The sequence below is a fragment of the Fukomys damarensis genome, unplaced genomic scaffold (assembly GCF_012274545.1).
Source record: "Fukomys damarensis isolate Sample0158 unplaced genomic scaffold, DMR_v1.0_HiC HiC_scaffold_17, whole genome shotgun sequence".
In the NCBI taxonomy this organism is placed as follows: Eukaryota; Metazoa; Chordata; class Mammalia; order Rodentia; family Bathyergidae; genus Fukomys; species Fukomys damarensis.
Window position 1 is genome coordinate 17,408,368 of NW_022900929.1, and position 9,729 is coordinate 17,418,096.

The window sequence follows — 9,729 nt, forward strand, 5'->3', positions numbered from 1 at the left end:
GTGAGTTCCAGGTCAGTCTCAACTACATAGTGAGACCTTACTTACTCTGTATTTATTCCTATGCCTACAGACTATGAAGAAGCTTAACTTATACATAAGGCACAGGAAGAGATTAACAATAAGGAGTGATAAAAGCTATGTGATCTGGGAGGTTAAGCCAGGAGGATCTCTGCGAGTTCAAGACCAGCCTGTGCTACATAGTGAGTTCCAGGTCAGTCTCAACTACATAGTGAGACCCTGTCTCAAAAACACAAATCCCCCGGCTTTTCTCTCCCCCCTCCATTCTTTCAACTGTTACAGGGCAAGTAGCATATAGTGCATGGATACCATGAACAAAGGGATGATTCCCGTCCTGAGTGCCTCCCAGAATGACAGTGAGGAATTTCATCATGCCACTCAAGAGGAGCAATTTAGAACTTATAAATTCTTTATTTCTGGATATTTCCATTAGTATTTTTGGACTTCAGTTGACTATGGGTAATCAAAATCACATAAAATGAAACTGCAGATGGGGGAAGGCCTACTGAACACTTGTGTGTGTGTGTGTGTGTGTGTGTGTGTGTGTGTGTGTTACTACAGATTGAACCCAGGACTTTCACACTGAGCTGCAGCCCCAACTCTTTTAAAAAAATTTTTTTTTGGTAATGGGGATCAAACTCTGGACTTTGCCCTTGAAAGTTAGGAGGCGGAACCACTGAGCTAAATCCCCAGCCCTCTTTTTAATTTTTTAAATTTCAAGACAGGGTCTCACTAGGTTACTAAGTTGCCTAGGCTGAGCTAAAACCTGCAATCCTGCCTCTGTCTCCCAGAGTGCTGAGATTACAGGTATACAGTACCACGCCCAGCTTGCTATATACTTAAAGTGTTAAAATGTAAAATTTTATGTTATAATAAGAAAAAATATCAATCCCTGGTATAAGAAAAGAAAGAAAAAAGAATAAGATAAGCTACTTTAAAAAAAAATACAGAGTGGTCCAGGGATGTAGCTCAGGCAGGCACAAAGTCCTGAGATCAGTTCCCAGTGCCAGGAAAAAATAATAATAAAATAAAATAAATAAAGACTATCAGTGGGACAACATCAAGCAGGTAAAATTCACCTAGATCGTGGAAGAAGTCATGACTAAAATTTTTCCAAATTTTATGAAAATCGTAAACCTGCCAATCCAATAACCTCAACAAATCATGAAGAAAATTAAATCACATCACAGTCAAATTTAAAATCAGCGATAAAGAGAAAATCTTGGGCCAGGGATTTAGCTCAGTGGTGCCACCTCCTGCCTCACAAGCATAAGGTCCTGAGTTTGATTGCAGGTACCAAAAAAAGAAAGAAAATTTTAAAAGCAGCTGGAGAAAAAAAAGGGTACATTAGGCACAAAGGACAAAGATAACAACAGATTTCCCATTTGAAATAATGCAATCAAAGCCGGGTGTGGTGGCACAAGCCTGTAATCCCAGCACTTGGGAGGCTGAGGCAGGAGGATCACTGTGAGTTCGAGACCAGCCTGGGCTACATAGTGAGTTCCAGGTCAGTCTCAACAACATAGTGAGACCCTATCTCAAAAAAACTAAAAAATAAAATAATAATAATAATAATAATGCAATCAAGAAGATAATAGAGTATGGTGCCCTGTACCTAAAATCCCAGCACTCTGAGCTGCTGAGGCAGGAGAATCTAGCCCGAGCAATTTAGCAACTTAGTAAGACCCTGTCTGAAAAATAAAAAATAAAAAAGTGGCTGGGAATGGAGCTCAGTGTGAAGGCCCTAGGTTCAATCCCCAGTACTAAAAAATAAAATATTTTGTAAAAATGAAAGCAAAATAGAAAAAGAATTGAAACAAAAAATTGCCTCTTTGAAAAAAAAATGCCTTTTTTGTTTTGTTTTGTTTTGTTTTGTTTTTGAGACAGGGTCTTGCTATGTAGTTCAGGCTGGCTCTGAACTCACTGTGTTACCCAGGCTGGCCTGGAACTCATGGCAATCCTTCTGCCTCAACCTCCCAAGTGTTGGGATTACCAGCATGCACCATCATACCCAGAAAGCTGTTTGAAAATATTAACAAAACTAACAACACTTTAGCGAGACTGGTAAACAAAGAGAGACGAGGGACCAGGGATTTAGCTCAGCGGTGCTGCTGCCTGCCTTGCAACCACAAGGTCCCAAGTTCAATCCCTGGTACCAAAAAAAAAAAGACATAAGAAATGAAGTTGGAATGTTAGCTTATTCCATATATAAAAATTAGCTCAAAATGGATGAAAGAAAAAAAAGGATGAAAGACATTAACTTAAGAACTAAAACAATACAACTTTTGAGAAAAACATTGAGAGAAACCTTCATGATGTTGAATTTAGCAATGATTTCATAGATTTGACACCAAAGCACAGTCAGCAAAAGAAAAATATAGATAATTGGATTTTATGAAAATTAACAACTTTTATTCATCAAAGAACAAAAAGACAAGAATATAGAATAGGAGAAGATTTTTTAAAAGAATAGGAGAAAATATTTGTAAATCATATATCTCATAAGTTATTAATAGCATGAATATATAAAGAACTCTTACAACTCAACAATAAAAACCTAACTTACTTAACAATGGGCAGTGTGGATAATCTGCAATAATACATAAGACCCTAATAAGATTACTGACATTTAGAAATGGGAAGAAAGGAGCTAAAGGTGTAGGGAAGGTGGGATGGGTAGGGGAAGGGTAATAAGGGAAAAGAAATAAATGTGAGAGAATGAAAAGATGAAAATAAAGTGTTTGTAGATGGGGAGGGGAGGAGGGGGTGAAGAGAGGGCAGGGGTAAGGGGAAAAAATGAGAATCAAGACTTGTCATGTAGAGGTACAAGATCCCAACAATGAATGTAACTGTACTGTATCCCTAAAATGTACCAATAAACTCAATTAAAGCTGGAAAAAAAAAACAATGGGCAAAGTGCTTGATAACCATTTCCCCAACAAAGGCATACAAATCCCTAAAGAAGTTGCCTGAAAAGGTGCTCTACATTATTAATGCTTAGGGAAATGTAAGTCAAAACCTCAAGTAGCTACCGCTTTAACACCTACAAGGACAGCTATAATTTTTGTTTTAAAAATGGAAGAAATGACAAGTGTTAGTGAGCACATAGAGAAACTGGACCTCTTGTATGTTGCTAGAAGAAAAGTAAAATGCTGTAGAAAACAATCTGGCAATTCTTCAAAAAAGAATGCTGGGCATGGTGATAGATGGGTGTCATCCTAGCTCTTGGGAGGCTGAGGCAGGAAGATCCCCACATGAGCTCCAGGCCAGCCTGAGATGTATAGCAAGACCTGTCAAAAGAAAAAAAAAAGCAAAATATAACCAAGACAAACAAACTTTTAAAATCCCATAAACAGAACTATAGAGCTATCACATGACCCAACGATGCCACTTCCTAGATATGTCTCTAAAGAACTGAAAGCAGGAGGTTGAACAGACATTTGTGTACCCGTGTTTACAGCAGCGTTATCCCAAGATCCAGTACATGGCTGCAACTCAAGCATCTCCATCAACAGAATGGACAGATAAAATGTGGTTTACAATACGGTACAATGGGATATTAGTCACTTTTTAAAAGGCATGAAATTCCACCACATGGGACAATGTGCTTATGAGTATTGTTTAAGGTTTCTTTGTAGTTCTTTTGTCCTTAGGGTAGCATCCCCTAGAGATGTGCTGTTGTGTTTCTGTGCTTAATTGTGCCACCAAATTGACATATGGGTATGTTTTTCGTTTAGGGGTCCATTTTTAGGAATTGCCCTGTGGTGTTTTCTTTCCCTTGGTCTGCTAAATGAAGGGAGAACACACCCAAAGGGGATACATATGTTAGAATGAGAGTAGCATGATGTTAAAATTTTTCCACTAAAATTCAACACTGTAGCCGGTGTGATGACCCGTGCCTGTCACGCCAGCGCTCTGGAGGCTGAAACAGGAAGATAGCAAGTTGCTCTACCTGGGCAATTCAGCAATACCTTGTCTCCCCACCCCCAAAACAAGTTGGGGGAAAAAAGCTGGGGGAAGGGATGAGCCCTGGGTTCAATCTCTAATACAAAAAAAAAAAAAAAAAATCTCAAAATTGCAAAAGATTTGACATTCCAGAGCCAAATCATCAAATGCATATAAAGGAGATAGTCATCGCTGACTCGCTGGCTCCTGAGTCCACTCATTTGTTTCAATTACATGATGGAGTGCAGGCGAGGAGATGGGAGCTGTGGCCTGGCCGAGTTCCTCCACTATGGCCGGTGAAGCTTCTCAGCTCTTCCAGGAAGGTGGACACACTCTTGCAGCTGAGAAAGAGTGGACTGCTCCCCATCTCCCATTTGAGAGATCTGCTGCAGGATGCAGCCCCAGGACAGAGAAAGCCATGCTGGTAGAGTTTATCTGGGAAAGGCAAACACAAGGATTTCCTGTGGGTCACATCAGCGGAAGTGCGTCAAAGAGACCCTGCTGGGAATCCTGCAGGATAGAGAAAGCGCCCCCAGGGGAGTCAGCTCTAGACTTTGGCCAGGCTCAGAAAAAAGCAAAGTAGCTAGAGTTGGTGGCGCACACCTGTAATCCCAGCACTCAGGAGGATCGCTGTGAGTCCAAGGCTAGCCTGAACCACAATAGCAAGACCCTGTCAAAAAAACAAAACAAAAAAAAAAACCGCAAAGCATCCATCCACCTAGGGACTATCTCACCCACTTCTCCCTTTTGACCCTAAGAGCAGTTAAATGGGGAAGAATAGAGCCTGAGGGAGGGGGCAGAATTCAATCCCAGATTTCTTCCTGGACTCCTGCTCCTAGGCTCAGAGGGGGAAGTTGGAGAGGTCCTAACCTTTTGAGAGGAATGGCTCCCCCATTATGCCCTGCAGACCATGTGCCTCTGCACGGGTTATGTAGGCAAAGCTTTTCCACAGCGGCCCTGCACCTTGGCAGAGGGTCCCAGGGACTTTGGAGAGTGTAGGAAGATGGTGAGAAGCTCCCTCTTTCAGGAAGGCTGACCTGAGGCAGTGTCTCCTCACTTCCTGTTGTTTTGCATGAGCCCCTCTGCCTCACCTGCCTTAGGGGGGCGCTGTGGGCACTCAACTGAGCCTTAGTATTGGACCCTCAGCAGTGGTGTGACCCTGCTTCACCCATGAGCATTGACATCTGGTCCCTTTATTTCCTGTGTCCCCCAGTTGAACAAGGGGCCACCTTTGAGGAGCATGCTTCTGCTGTCTATTTAAATAACCACCTGAATCTAAAAAGAGCTGGTTGTTTCTTTACTGGCAACTCTTTCGGCCAGAGTCTGAGGTTGAGGCAGAGGTGGGTCTGGATCAGGACCGCATTTTATGACTTAAGTGACTGTAGGACCCTTTAGAAACAAACGGAAGGAAAATGGCCCTGTCTGTGCTTTTATCGAGTGGCAGGGGAGAGATGCCCCACTGGATACTCAGGTCATTGTTGGTGTTTCAGTTTTATGTTTTTGTGGTGCTGGGTATGGAACCCAGGGCCTTGCAGGTACCAGCTAAGTGCTCTGCAACTGAGCTACACCCCACCTCACCCCGTGCTGGGTAAGGTTTCATCTTCCAACTCTTTGCTATCAAATCTAGATTTCTTCTTCTCCTTTTCCTTTCCTTCTGTCACTACTGCCGCCGCCACCTCCTCCTCCGCCTCTTCCTCCTCCTGTCTCTGTTTTCCTTCTTCCTCCTCCATTTTGTTACTGTAGACTAAATCCAGGTCCTCTTGAATGTTAGGCAAGTGCTCAACCACTGAGCTACAACATCCCTGGGCCTTTTTTTCTTTCAGTTCTATTTTGAGACAGGATCTCATTAAGTTCCTCAGGCTGAGCTTGAACTTGCAACCTTCCTGCCTCAGCCTCTCAGAAAGCTAAGACTATTGGAATGTGCCATTCCACCCAGCCAAGCCCAGAATATTTAGCAATCATAGTTGGGCACCAGGGATGCTCTTGCTACTGGGTTTGTAGGGACAGGGACCCCTACGTAGGGGAAAAGACAGGGTAAAGGCCTCTTGCGCTTTGTTAGAAGTTAATGGAGAGACTTACTAAAAGCAGTGGCCTCCGCCTCTGTAGATTAGGTTCAAGCAATTAGAATGACAAAGGCAAAGACACTAAACTCAGAGAAGTCCCAAGTAGCATGATCAATAGAAGCCCCTTTACTTAGCCTAAACTACTTGACCCTAAGCCCCCTACCCATAATCCTACCCTCCACCAAAAAAAAAGGAAAGGTTGTATGACCCCAGAAGAAATCCACAGGGAGGACCAAAGACAGCCACAGGGCCAATCAGATTCCAGCAGCCTACACAGTAGAAGAAACCAAATAAAGGGAGCTGCAGAGAAGAGCCCATGAGTATCTTTCACTTTGGAATGCTCCCTACTCCTCGAGCAGCTGTTTATCATCTCTCTCTCCCCTCTTTTCTCCACCTTCACTTAGGTCACCTTCTCTTAGTTTAACCTGGGCTTCTTTAATTCTTTACTGGTGCAGGGTTGATGATCACCAGGATCTGTGTTTTCCAGCAGAGCAGCAGTTTACATCAGTCCGTGGACCCGAGCACAGGCAGGGGCCACCCTCTCCTTGGCAGCCCTGACTTCTCCCCATAGAGAGACTCTTGTCTGTAGAAACCAGGGACTTGGTGGGAGGCTCAGTTGAAGTCTGATCAATACCATTTTTCCCTTTGGTTTTTTGAGACAGGGTCTCACTGTGTAGTTCAGGCTGTCTGTGAACTCACTATGTAGCCCCGGCTGGCCTCGTGCTCCCTGAGATCCTCTTGCCCAAAGCACCAGAGTGCTGGGATTATAGGTGTGCGCCACCACTCCCATAACCTTAAATTTAAGTGGGAAATATCTGTATGTGCTCTTCATTTGTTTTCCATTTTCTAAACTACTTATTTTTTACTCTGGGAATGTTAAGGCAGGAGGATCTCAAGTTCAAGCCCTGCTTGGGCAACTTAGTGACTTAGTGAGATCCTGTGTCAAAAAAATAAAAAAGAGCTGGAGATGTAGCTCTGTGCAAAGTTCCCAGGTTCAATCCCCAGTATTGCAAAATAAATGAATAAAAATGACGAGCTCTAACAGCAACTCAGAGGCAAAAGCCTCCCTCATATTTCACAAGAGGGGAAGAGCTCTGGAGAAATGGCCAATCTTGGGTTTGTGGCAGGAAATGTAGCCCATAAGCCTAGAAGGTCAAGTCATGCCAGAAATCAGCCAAACTGAGCCCTATGGAGGGCTTTCTTAAAAGATGCAGGACAAGGGCAGGGGATTGATGCAGGACAAGAGCTCTCTGTCTCCTGTCACCAAGACCATCCCCAGATAGGACCTCTAGACCTGGGATGCCCAGAACCTTAAGCCAAAATAAACATCTTTTCTTTATGAAAGGGAGGGAAGAAAGCCGAATAAGTTAATTTGAAAAGGCTCCTGCTGGCCTACAGTGCAACAATGTGAGCCTCAAAAAAGATTAATGACAGCAATAAATTTAAAAATTGGTCTATTCAAGAGGAAAGTAGCAGACAAATGCCCTGGAGGGAGATTCTGCAAACCCCTGCCCAGTCCCTGAGCGCTGTTGAAGTCATTGATAACCAGGAAGGCCTAAAAAGCCATCCAGCTGAGAGGAGCTAAAAGACACGACAGTAGCTGTCATGTGGTGTCCCGGATGTTCAGGTTAGAACAGCATATTCCCATCAGTACGCACATGCTACAGAGAGGGTGCCTTGTCCACTCTTGTCAGAAACGATGCTTGGTATGATTCCCATCTGTTTTTCTTTTTCCCCAGCATTGGGGATTGAATTTAAGTCCTTTGCACTGAGCTACATCCTCAGTCCTTTTTTATTTTGAGACAAGTTTTCACTAAGTCGCTAAATTGCTCGGGTTCAAATTTTCCATCCTCCTGCTGTAGCCTCCCAAAGTGTCGGGATTACAGATGTATGCTACCACATCTAGCTCCATTTCCTCCTTTTGAAATAAATTGAGATTTGTCTTATGACCCAAGTATATGATGTGTCTCAGTGACTGATGTATGTTTACTAGATGAGAACCTATTCTGCTCTTGTTGGATGGAATGCTCTATAAACATCAATTAGAGCTGGGGATTTAGCTCAGTGGCACTGTACCTGCTTGGCAAGGTGCAGAGTTCGAATTCCAGGACCCCAAAAAAATCACTTAGGTCACACGGTTTGCTTCTGTATTCTTATTCATGTTTTTGTTTTCTTCTTTAAGAATTAATTGCTAGGGGCTGGGGATTTAGCTCAGTGGTTCTGCCGCCTGCCTCGCAAGTGCAAGGACCCCAGTTTGATCCCTGGTACCAAAAAAAAAAAAAAAAAAGAATTAATTGCTAGCTGGGCATGATGATGCATACCTATTATCCCAGCACTCTGGGAGGATGAGGCAGGAGGATGGAAACTCAAGCCAAGCCTGGGCAACTTAGCAAGACCTTGTCTCAACATAAACAATAAAGGGATGGGGATTTAGCTCAGTGGTGCCTCGCCTGCCTCACAAGCTCAAGGTCCTAAGTTTGATTCCCCAGTACCAAAAGAAAATAAATTAAAAAATAAAAAGTCTGGGGAATGTAGCTTAGTGAGAAGGCCCTGGGTTCTATTCCCAAAATGTAAAATAAAAAGAATAATAATTAAATAATTGCTGAGGAGCCGCTTTTTAATTTCCGGATATGATGGTGGGTTTGCCTGTTTGATCTTCATTGATCCGTCTTAATAGTTTCATGAGATGAACATAACTATTCCCATTTTAGGGCTAGGGGTGCAGCTGAGTGGTAGAGCACTTGTTTACCATGTATGAGGCCCTGGGATGCATCCCACATTTTATTTTATTCTAGTTTGTTTCTTTCTTCAGCACCCAAAATGTGTTTATTTAATATACATTGCCAAGGCCCAACCGGAGACTTAATTTAAAAAACAAACAAAACGAAAACAACAGCACAACTCAAAGTTACAGAGTCCTAAACAGAAATCAAGAAAAGGACGGACTAAAGAAGAAGGAAAAGGACACCACAAGGAGAGGCTGGACAGCCTGTATAAGGGCTCTTGGCTGGATACTTGCTTTGAGAAGGGTTTTTGGCAGGTACTTCTTAAAAGCTGTGAGGTTTTTCCAGAGCTCCACAGGATGTGTGTTCAAAGGACTATTGAGCTGGGCGTGGTGGTGCACACCTGTAATCGCAGCACTCGGGAGGCTGAGGCGGGAGGATTCCTGTGAGTTCGAGACCAGCCTGGGCTACACAGTGAATTCCAGGTCAGTCTCAACTACACAGTGAGACCCTGTCTCAAAAACCAAAAAAAAAAATAAAAAGACTATTGATGTTGGACTCTCCTAGAAGGTTCTGGGTGGATTAGCAGGATGGTCCTCACATTGTACAAGGTGGACCACTTGTCCTTGAGGATGTCCAGGCAGATGTTACCCTGGGTGTCTTTATATACTGTGCCAGCTGCTCCCTGGATGGTCCCTACCCATTTGAAAAGGTTGTCTGATTCAGGGAAGGCAGAAATTCCTGTGTCACCAGTCATCGTGATTGTCATCAGCTCCTGCTGTATCCTCTTGCCCACAGGGCCCTGGGTGCCGGCAAAGAGACAGGAACTCGGAGAACAGGACATCAACTCAGTTTAGTTTATTTTTTTAAGGCAGGGCCTTGCTGTGGAACCTAGGCTGTCCTTATGTGCTGCCATGCCCAGCCTGGCTCCCACGTTGTAGAGTTTAGGAATCCGGCCTCTGAAAGCTTGAGGACTCACC

At 43.5% G+C, this 9,729-nt stretch overlaps 1 pseudogene; it reads right to left on the reverse strand.

The window, feature by feature from the left end:
- Positions 1-5,921: 5,921 nt before the first annotated feature.
- Positions 5,922-9,580, reverse strand: LOC117286557 (annotated as a pseudogene).
- Positions 9,581-9,729: the final 149 nt, after the last annotated feature.